The sequence below is a fragment of the Vombatus ursinus genome, unplaced genomic scaffold (genome assembly GCF_900497805.2).
Source record: "Vombatus ursinus unplaced genomic scaffold, bare-nosed wombat genome assembly UNPS02014773.1, whole genome shotgun sequence".
Taxonomy (NCBI): domain Eukaryota; kingdom Metazoa; phylum Chordata; class Mammalia; order Diprotodontia; family Vombatidae; genus Vombatus; species Vombatus ursinus.
The window spans coordinates 40,209,177-40,219,592 of record NW_020954551.1 but is presented as its reverse complement, the minus strand read 5'-3'; positions in this window follow the sequence as shown (position 1 = coordinate 40,219,592).

Below are 10,416 nucleotides of genomic sequence, written 5' to 3'. Positions count from 1 at the left end.
TACTACTACTACTACTACTACTACTACTACTACTACTACTACTACTATTACTTGATAAATAAAGTAATTAAAAAACAAATGAATGAATGAATGAATCATGAACTTGAGAATTCAACTAAATTGTACTAGAGCTGGAACATTATGACAGTGTAAATTGCTGCCCATAGTCATCTGGATATTACCTTGATCCATAAACATTTTGAAAAAGTATTTTAATCAATATTGCCATACTAAATCCTCAAAATGCCCAAACTATGTGAAGTTAAAAAAACTTCAAAATATAGTCCCCTAGTAGAAGAAATCAAAATGATGTGGCAACCAGATGAGGCATATAACATTGCTGTTATCCTGCCTACTGCTGGAATTTTCCCAAAGATGCTTTCAGTGAGCCTGCAAAAGATGAGCTTACATCCCAGTACTTTTATCCAATCACCGAAACAATCAGTCACTTTAGCCGTCTGCACAATGCTCCACAGAATATGAAATATAAAAGAATGATAGAAAGAGAGCATTTGTCTAGGACCATTTCTATTTAACGCCAAGGACAAGATGAGAACAAAATGATAACCATACCATTTGCATAGAACTTGAAAGGCTTGGCTGGCCTAGGCTTTCCATTTCTCTGGGATGGAAACTGGTGCCCTCGGCAGGTGTTTGAGGACTTGTAATTCACTTGTGTCCTGTTCTGAAGCTGGGTCAGCACAGCCTGTGTATCTGCCTTACCTGAAAGAACAATGGGGGGCTGGAATGGTGCCTGCCCCAAAAAGCATAGGGAATCCTGGACTCAAACAATCAAAACGTAACACTTAGAATAACAGCCTAGGGTTATTGTTGCTCACTTATTGCAGACTCTTCCTGACCCCTTTTGGGGTTTTCTTGGCAAAGATACTTGATACATTTCCTTTTACAAAATAGAAAACTGTGAGGCAGCTAGGTGGCACAGTGGATAGAGCACCGGCCCTGAAGTCAGGAGGACCTGAGTTCAAATCCGTCCTCAGACCAAACACTAGACACTTAATAGCTGTGTGACCCTGGGCAAGTCACTTAACCCCAATTTTCTACAACAACAACAACAACAAAAACCATAATGCCTAGAATGGAACATAGTATTCCAAATGATAGACAAGGAGGGCAGAGTAGGGAGGGACTGTTATCTCCCTTCCACCCTTTTAATGCTGCCCAAGTTGGTATTAACTTTTCTGCCACAAAATACTGCTGACTCATATTGAGTTTGCAGTGGATGACAATTCCCAAATCTTTTTTAAAAAAATGTTTTCTCACCATCCAAGGCCCCAACCTTGGGCTGTTGATTTTTTTGTGCCTAAGTATGACTTTGCGTTTTTCTTTATTGAAGTTCTTATTATATTCTGTTCCATGAGCCAACCTGTTAAGCTCTTCTTAGATCCTCATTCTGTCATCTCTGTTAGTGATCCTTCCCAGCTTTATAATATAAGTACATTTGATCAGCATATACCACCTATGCCTTTATCCAACTCATTCATAAAAATGATAAACAGCCCAAGGCCAGGCACAAATCCCTGGGGTACTTGATTAGAGTTTTTCAGCCCTCAGGATAGAATTTATCTGGGCCAGAGATGTAAACTGATTTTAAACCCTTGGGTACTCCTGAATTATTTCCTTAAATATCTTGGGCTGCTTTTCCCTCTGGGTGGTGTTATTCCTACTCTTTCCAATTTGAACACCATGCTTCTCATTTGAAAAACATAGTTCTGCCTTCTCTCTGTCCTCCATTAATATCCCATCATTTCCTCCAAGCAGGAGACCTATCCCTTTTTTTTCTTGATTGACCCACAGCTACCAAAGCCCTTTTTGTCCTCTTTAGTATTTCTGTCGCTCTGACCTCGTCCTAATCTTTAGACTGATGTTACATTTATTCATGTTTCATTTTTATTGTCCCCTGTGGTTGGATCTCACCTTCCAAATCTTTGTACCTGTGACTTAAAAAATATGAATTCATTTAAAATAATTATAAAATCACTAAATTCTAGAGTTTGGAAGTTGTTTTGTATAATTTCTTGCCTGTTGGAGATGTGTCCTCAACAAGTCATCAACCACTCTATGCATAAGTGTCTCCAATGACTGGATAACTTGCAATATCCCAAAGCAGTCGGTTCCACTGTTGGGCAGCTCTGTCGTTATAAAGTTCCTCAGAATGAGCCAAAATCTGTATCTGTATAACTCTTCCTATTCCTCCACCACCCACATTTGACCTAGTTCTCTACCTCTGGAGTCGTATAGAATCAATCTAATCCCACTGCCATTGTGGCAGTCAGCTCAAATAAATCCTCAGGTTAGCTTTGAGAATCAGCGGGTTATTGTGGAAGGATACTGGACTGGGAATCAGAGGACCTGGGTTTAAATCGCATCTCTACTGTCTGGTACTTATTTAAGCTTGAGAAAGTCTCTTCAGCTCTCTGGGCTTCAGTTTCCTCAGCTGTAAATGAGGAGCTGTCCTAAGTGATTTCTAAGGACCCTTTGAGCTTTAAATCTAAGATCCTGAACATGTCTACCACTTTCTTTAAATACCTTTACACCTTCCCCTTGTTAGGATCAATGATGATTCTAAACTAGAATTTCATTTTAAACATTTCTTATTCCTTCTGAGTTGTATTTCCTTTTAAAGAGCCTCTGTCCATTGGATCACATTTATCTTTTCTCTGAACTTTTTGAAATCCTCTTTATCAAAGCCTAGGTACATATCCAGCTACACTCAGTGTTTCTTCCCTTGTTATTAGTAATCTCTAAGATCACAAATCACTTCTGAAAAGGCTCCCACTTGTTCTGTTTCGTTCATTAACTCTTCTTTGTCAGTCAGAACTAAATCCAGAGTAACATCTCCTTTCAATGTTTCCTTTACTTCATGAGAGATTAACTCATCAGCAAATCAAACCAAGAATTTATCAGATGATTTTAGCAGAATGAGACTTCCGGTATGTTGGAGTCCCTATTTTTTCATTGCCTCTGTGACCATTTTGTTAAAGTTATTAAGAAAGCATTATTCATAAGTTCCAGCTGTCTGGGTGGTCTGTAACTTACTTCTACAATGATTTTTCATTCCTGGCCTCTCTCATCTCCCCTAACCTAAATATTCTCTATTGTTTGCACTCTCAGATTCTTACAACCTTGTATTCTGTTTATGTACCATATTATAATTCTTCTCCTAGCAGATCTGTTTCTTTTTCAGTGAAACTTTCAATGAAACTTTTTCAATGAAATTTTCTGGCAAATTAGACTATATCATTTGAACCTACTTTAGGCTCTCTCTTTGCTCATAACATTCTCTATGGTTGTAATATCCTCCATTGTTCTCTTTACTTGTGGAAATCCTATCCAATGAAGCAACAACTGAAATGCCAACTTTTTCATGAAACCTTCCCTAATCTTCCCACTCAGTAATTATCTTCTCCCTTTACCTCACACAGAACTTAGTTTTTCAACTTTCTAATGAATTTATTATCTATCATTTTTATAGTTATCTGTGTTTGTGGTATTCCTCTAATCAGACTATAGAGTCCATGATGGCAGAGTTTAGATAATTGAAATTTTGTACCTCCCTTTGAATCTAACAAGCTCTGCATACAATAGGAGATTAATAAATGCTTGTTGAGTAAGTGAATGAGTAAATGAATTGAAAAGTTAACCAGCTAACTAAATAAATAAGTGAACAATAAATAAATATTGAATAAATGATAATGAATAATGAAATGAGTAAATAATGAAAAGGTTATCCAGGTAAATAAGTCAAGCAATGAAAGCATCATAGACCCAGAGGTGAAAAGGATCTTTGAGGTCATCTCTACTCACTCAGCACACATTTACTGAGCACCTAATGTGTGCCCAGTCTGGCATTCAGGGTCTTTGACAGTCTGGTGTTGTCCTGCCTCTCTACCATCATTTCTCCCTATACTCCTTCATTCACTCTCTCCTCCTGCCATTCTTTGGCCTCTTCTGAAAGACAGGGGCCCGTGCAGGAACGTTGTCCTAACAAAGCCCCAGAAATAGCTGTGGGTCATGGACATAACATAAGTAATTGGCAGGGGGTGAGGATGGAAAAGCCAGACAAGCCGGCCTAAATGAAGCAGTCAGGCCCCTGGAGGAAGAAACAGGAGGCAGCATGTGCCAGGCATGTTAAACCATCTCATCCACCACCTCCCCTCAGATCCTGCTGGAATCAGCCCAGTTGCCTAAGCCCAAGAGCCCCAGGAATGACAATGCCCCCAGACCACTAGATCTCCCCACTTGGCTCTTGGACCCATCATCAAGGGTAGCCATCCTTATGGAAAATGGTGGCCATTGCCACAGTAATAGACTGGGAAGCCAAACAGCACTGAAATCATCCAAACCTCCAAGATCATCAGCCTTGCTCCCAGCCTGGTCCTCTCAGCCCAGGTAAAACTAAGAGTCACCCTTATGGAGATGCAACCTGGTGACTTCTACAGGGGCTGCAAGCCCTACCTCCTCCCCCAAAACCACAGCTCCAGGAGACTCAAAAAAAAAGGGTTCTCACCACCAAAATCCTTGGCATTATCTATTACTCCAACAGTAGAAACCAATGTGCTTTTATTACTAGAAGTGAAATGAAAGAAGAGGCATTATATTTTGTTTTGCCACAGCAAAACATAGCCTCTCTGTCTGTCACTCTCTCTTGTCTTCCTCAATATCTCTGTCTCCCTAACTCTGTCTCTCTCTGTGTCTCTCCTCCCATCACTTCCCTCCTCTCTCCCCACTCTGTCTGTATTTCTCTTCTCCCCTCTTCTCTCCTCTCTGTCTCTCTCTCTTTTTCTTCTGTCTCTTTCTCTGTCTCTATGTCCACTTTGCCTCTGTCTTTCTCTCTCCATCTCCTCCCTCTCCTTCCTCTATCTTTGTCACTATCTCTATCTCTCTACCCCCTCTATTTCTCTCTCTCCCTCCTCTGTTTCTATCTCTCTCTGTTCCCCTCTCTCCACCCTCTGTCTCTTTCTCTATCTCCCTCCCCTTCTGTCTCTGTCTCATCTGTCTATCTCAGTCTCTTTTTTTTCTCTCACCCTACCTCATAGTCTTAGAATTATGGTCTCCCAATCCTATACCAACACAGTGTTATAGGTAACAACAAAAAACGTGTTAAGCACCTGCTTTGCATAAATTGGAATGGTGAGGGAGATACTCAGTTGACATTAGTAACAATACTCAAACTTTTGGCTCTTACAATGTAGCTGGTAGATGCCGTAGGATAAATACATAGATTATTATAACTCCTGATGTAACAGATAAGTACACTAGAGAAATATAAATAAAGTGTCGTTTGATGAAAGATGGAGAAACTGGGAAGGATTCTCAGGAAAAGTGATCTTTGAGTTGGACTTTAAAGGTAGGTACAGTGGCATGCTGGTAAAATGTTTAACAGCTGGCTTTCCTAAAAATGTATACATGATACACTTTTAAGTTTAATTTTCATGATTAACATTTTCTCCATCTCTTTTTTAAGTATAGACAATTAGCACAATCTTAAACTAAGTCTTGATTTATACCCTTTGCCCATTTCTGAGGTGTAAATGTTCTGAAATTTTAACAATTGACTCTCCCCAGCTGGTTAAAGCTGGCTCCAGCACACCCCTGGCTAGATAGAGCTTTCCCTAGGATCTGTCCTCAGCTCTCCTCTCTTGTCTCTCTATGCTCTTTCCCTTAGCAATTTACTCCCATTGTTTCAGCATATGGAAAATCTCCTTAGGAAGTAAATTGAACAATAGGAGCATCATGGACTCAGAGGTGAAAAGGGTCATAGAAATCATCTCCACCTATTATGTTTCCAGACTGGCATTCAAAGTCATCTAAAATCTGACCTCCTATACCTCCCCAACACCATTTTTCCTGGTTTCCCCTATACACAATCCCTCTGCTCATACTAGTCTCTAGCTCCTTTGAAAGTCAGATGACTGAAATGTCTATGTTCAGCCTGAGTTCTAGACTTCTATCTCTGAGTGCCTGGATATATCACTGGTATCTCACATATGAGGGCAGAGTGGGAAAACAGCACAGTTTCTGCGCTCAAGGAACCTATAGCTAGTGGGACTAGACAATTTCACAAATAACAATGGCATGGCAAAGAGGGGGAGAGTACATCCTAGGCTTAGCATGAGTAATAAGAAAGCTTAGGGTGCATTAAGGTAGTATAGACCGATTTTCTTAAAGTATACAATGCCTTGGGGGAAAGAAACAGATATAAATGGAAAGGAAGAGAAAAAAAGGAGAGGAGTTATGACATGGAACATAAGAAAGATAAATGACAGAATGGAAGTCCATAAAGCTAAGAGTGAAAACACAGTAAAAATATCTAGGTAAGACAAAAAGAAGAGATAAAAGAAATGATGTCATTGTGAGGGATAAACTGCAGACCACCCAGTCAGTTTGAGGATATGGATGATGCTTTCATAACAGAGAGAATGAAATGGAACTGAACTGCACTAAGGCTTTTAAGACATCTTGTACAAATATTCATTATTGCCTGGGAGATAAGTTTCCCATATATGATATATTAGTATCATGATATCCAGAGTTAGAAGGGACAATACAGGTCACCTAGAGCAGTGGTGTCAAACTCAAATAGAAATGGGGCCACTAAACCAAAGATCCTTGTAGCCCACATTTTGGTTGAGAAAACTACATATAGGCATTATCTATGTTCTATTGTATTTTTCTTTATTTTGTTAAATATTTCCCAATTACATCTGAATCTGGTTACCATCACTCAGGATGCCAGCCCTCATGTTAGATACCTCTGATCTAGATTGTCTCTCTCCTTTTATAGATTAGGAAAATGAAGCCTAGAGAGAGGTCAAGTGATTTGCAGTTCTTACAAGTAACACATAAGCAAACCTAGATTTAAACTCATGTCCTTTGGCTCCAAGCCCATTGATCTGTTCACTTCACTATGCCATCACTGATTTAATAAAGTGCTTATATAGACACTTAGCAAATGGCAGATAATAAAAAGTGTTCATTGCATTTGTGAGTAAATAAATGTGAAGAGAATGAGAGAGATACAGTCTATGGTCATCAGGGAGGGCTTCCTGGAGGAAGTGGGGTTTGAGCAAAAATGTGGACCATTTTTTGCCCAACAAATCTGTGAGCTATGTCTGACAGCAGGTAAGAAGTTGGGCAGCATTTCTGCTGTGTGGGAACAACCAAAAGGAGCTGGTACCAGAGGGGGAAGTACCATTCCTAAGCCAATTTTGGCTCCAAGGCAGTGGTCATCCTGAACAATCTTTGACCCTTCACAGGTCTGAATTTCCCCTTTTGTCTCATAGGACTTGCTGCTGGATCCAGGGAAGTTTCCTGCAGTTTGGCTTCTAAGGTTACATTCTGAAAAACAAAATAAAGACACAGTCCTTATCAGCCAGGCCACAAAATAAGTACTCACCTACTAAATGGAATTTCAGAGTAATGGAATTACTATTAGAGAGTAATATTCTTGGAATATTACTTGGAATAGAAAATGTTGGAGCTGAAAGGAAGCTTAGAGCATTGAATGACAGGGCTAGAAGGGAAACTCAACATTAACAAGTATTTATTAAGCATCTATCATATGCTGGGCATTGTGCTAAGCTCTGGGAATACAAATAAATGCAAAAACAGGGAGGAGACAATGTGCAAAAAAAATTAAGTTCACCCAGTGTAAATGGGAGGAAATCTCAGAAAGAAGTCACTAGGGGGAATGGGACCCCCCTTCTCTGCAAGAGAAGGACATCTTGTAGAAGGTGGGATTTAAGCTGTATTGGAGGAAGCCAAGGAAGCTAAAAGGGAGGAGGAAAAGGAGGAGAAAGAGAGAGATAGAGACAGAGAGAAAGAGAGAGGGGGGGAGGGAGAGAGAGAGAGAGAGAGAGAGAGAGAGAGAGAGAGAGAGAGAGAGAGAGAGAGAGAACATTCCAGGCCAGGTGTAGGATCTTATAAAATGCCAGTGTTTGAAGGAAGCTTAGAACATACAATGTTTGAAATAAATGGGGCTTCAGCACATAAAATATTGGAGCTGGAAGGGAGATTAGAATATGGAATGTCAGAGCTAGCAAGTACCTTAGAACACAGAATATTAGATCTGGAAAGGACTTTAGAATGGAAAATTAGTTGTAAAAGGAACCTTAGAACATAAAACGTTAGAACTGGAAGAGAACTATGGATATGAAATATAAGAGCTGTATTTTAAAATTTTAAAAATGGACTAAAATATTAAATCAAATTATATTTGTTATTAAATTATATTAAATAAAAATTAAAATATTAGTATGTCAGAACTTAAAGATGTCTTTAAAAAGGCTATTGAAGCTGAAAGGTACCTTGGAATATTGAATGTCAGAGCTAGAAGGAAACTTAGAACAAAGAATCCTAGAACACAGAATGTTAACAGGTCAACAGGACCTTACGTGATCGTCTAACCCATGCTCCTGTGCTGTACAAACATCCCCTCTAAAGCATCCTTGGCAACACAGCAATCCGTTCTCATCTTGAACACAGTGTGAAAGCACCCTTCAGGAAGCAGCCCGTCTCATAGCTGGCCACCTCTGATTGCTTGAAAGTGTTTCTTCAAGAATCAAAGAATGTGGGAAAGCTAGGTGGCACAGTGGATAGAGCACTGGCCCTGGAATCAGGAGGACCTGAGTTCAAATCTGACCTCAGACACTTGACACTAGTTGTGTGACCTTAGGCAAGTCACTCAACCCCAATTGCCCCCCACACACACAGAATCAAAGAATGCCAAATGAGACTAACTCCCTAATGTCCATGGAGCTTCTAAAGATTCGTGGCCAGGCCAAATAAGATGGTAGGTCTCAGTAGATAACTGGGTTTCATCTTGAATCTTGCTTGATTAATTGGAGAGTTGTCATTTCCTCTGAGCCTAAGAGAAAACTTGATCCAGCCCAGCTTTTCTGAAGGACAGGTTCAGAGAAATAAGGAACTTCTCTCCCGGAAGTATATAGGTTCATAGAATCAGAGAGATTGAACTAGAAAACATGTCATAGGTCATCTAATCCAACCCCCTCATTTTTGACAGATGAAGAAACCAAGGGGAGAGGACACTTCTACAATTCTTTCATTGATGTGCTGTTCATCAACAGTTACATGAGATTAATGAGGTTTTTCCATTGGGTATTTGTAAAGCCCTTTTAAGGCCTTGACTGAATCATATCACAGTTTCACCACTTCTCAATTATCCACAACACCTAAAGGAATATGAAGAATGGATCATTTGAAATCAGATACATCCAGCTTTCAAATGCATTGCCACAAAATCCTGTTAATTGAAAGTTTGTTGAAATTTACTAGGAATCAATGTCAGTGCTAACACCAGGATTCAAAAAACTCAATTTCACAAGTATGAGATAGGATGCAAAAATAGTTCATCTGAAGAAGCAAAAAACAAAAAAAAAACAAAAACAAAAACTTGGTATTTCTGTAGAATTAAAGTTCAATGAGTCAATAGTGTGATACATCAGCACAAAAAAAGCTAATGAAATAAAGTGCTGGACCTGGAGTCAGGAAGACCTGAGTTCAAATCCAACCTAAGATATTTACTAGATAGGAAACCCTAAGCAAGTCATTTAACTGCTGCCTGCCTCCGTTTCCTCATCTGTAAAACAGGAATAATAGCAGCCCCTCCCTCCCACGGTTGTTGTGAGGATCACATGAGATGATATTTGTAAAGCACTCCTTTCATTTTAAATTCAGAGAAACTGAGACCCAGAAAGGGGAAATAGTTTGCCCATAGTCAGTGGCCATGCCAGAATCAGCATTCAGGACTCATGAGTCTTATTAGCTCAAGAGTTCTTTCCTTTCATGGGGCTCAGGTGACTTCTGGGGTCATCCAAATGTTACCATTGTAACTTGTTCCCTTCCTTTGAGACCAAATGAGGATCTACTTGGTAAATCTATTGACTGTTGGGATTAAAAAAAAAATCTCTGGAATCTGTCCAGCTCACTCCAAATATACATGGATATGAGACTTACTTCCTTGTGTTTTTGTTTGAGATTGGTTGTTGAATTATCTGCTAAGCCTAGCAGGCACTGCCCAGGGCCCAGGACATATAAAGGCCACATGAAAAGAAAATTGGCCTCTTAAAAATTTGGGAGGCAAAAACTACAACAAAATTCTCTTCTTGAACATCTTCATAGAAAGGCCAGGTACTCTATGTGTGCACAGAGAGGTCGAATCATATCAGTATCGACTTTTTTCCCATGAAGTAAAAATAAAATAAAATAACAAAGGTCAACTTTCTGAGATTTTTTTCTTTGAGAAATCAGATACACTTAGAAAAATGCACCCACCCAAGGGCCTAGGAAACAGGAGTGCCTTGGGCCTACAAGGACTTTAATTCCTCCCCGTTCTGCCCAGCCCTTTCATTGAAAATACATATCCTCCTGGAAACA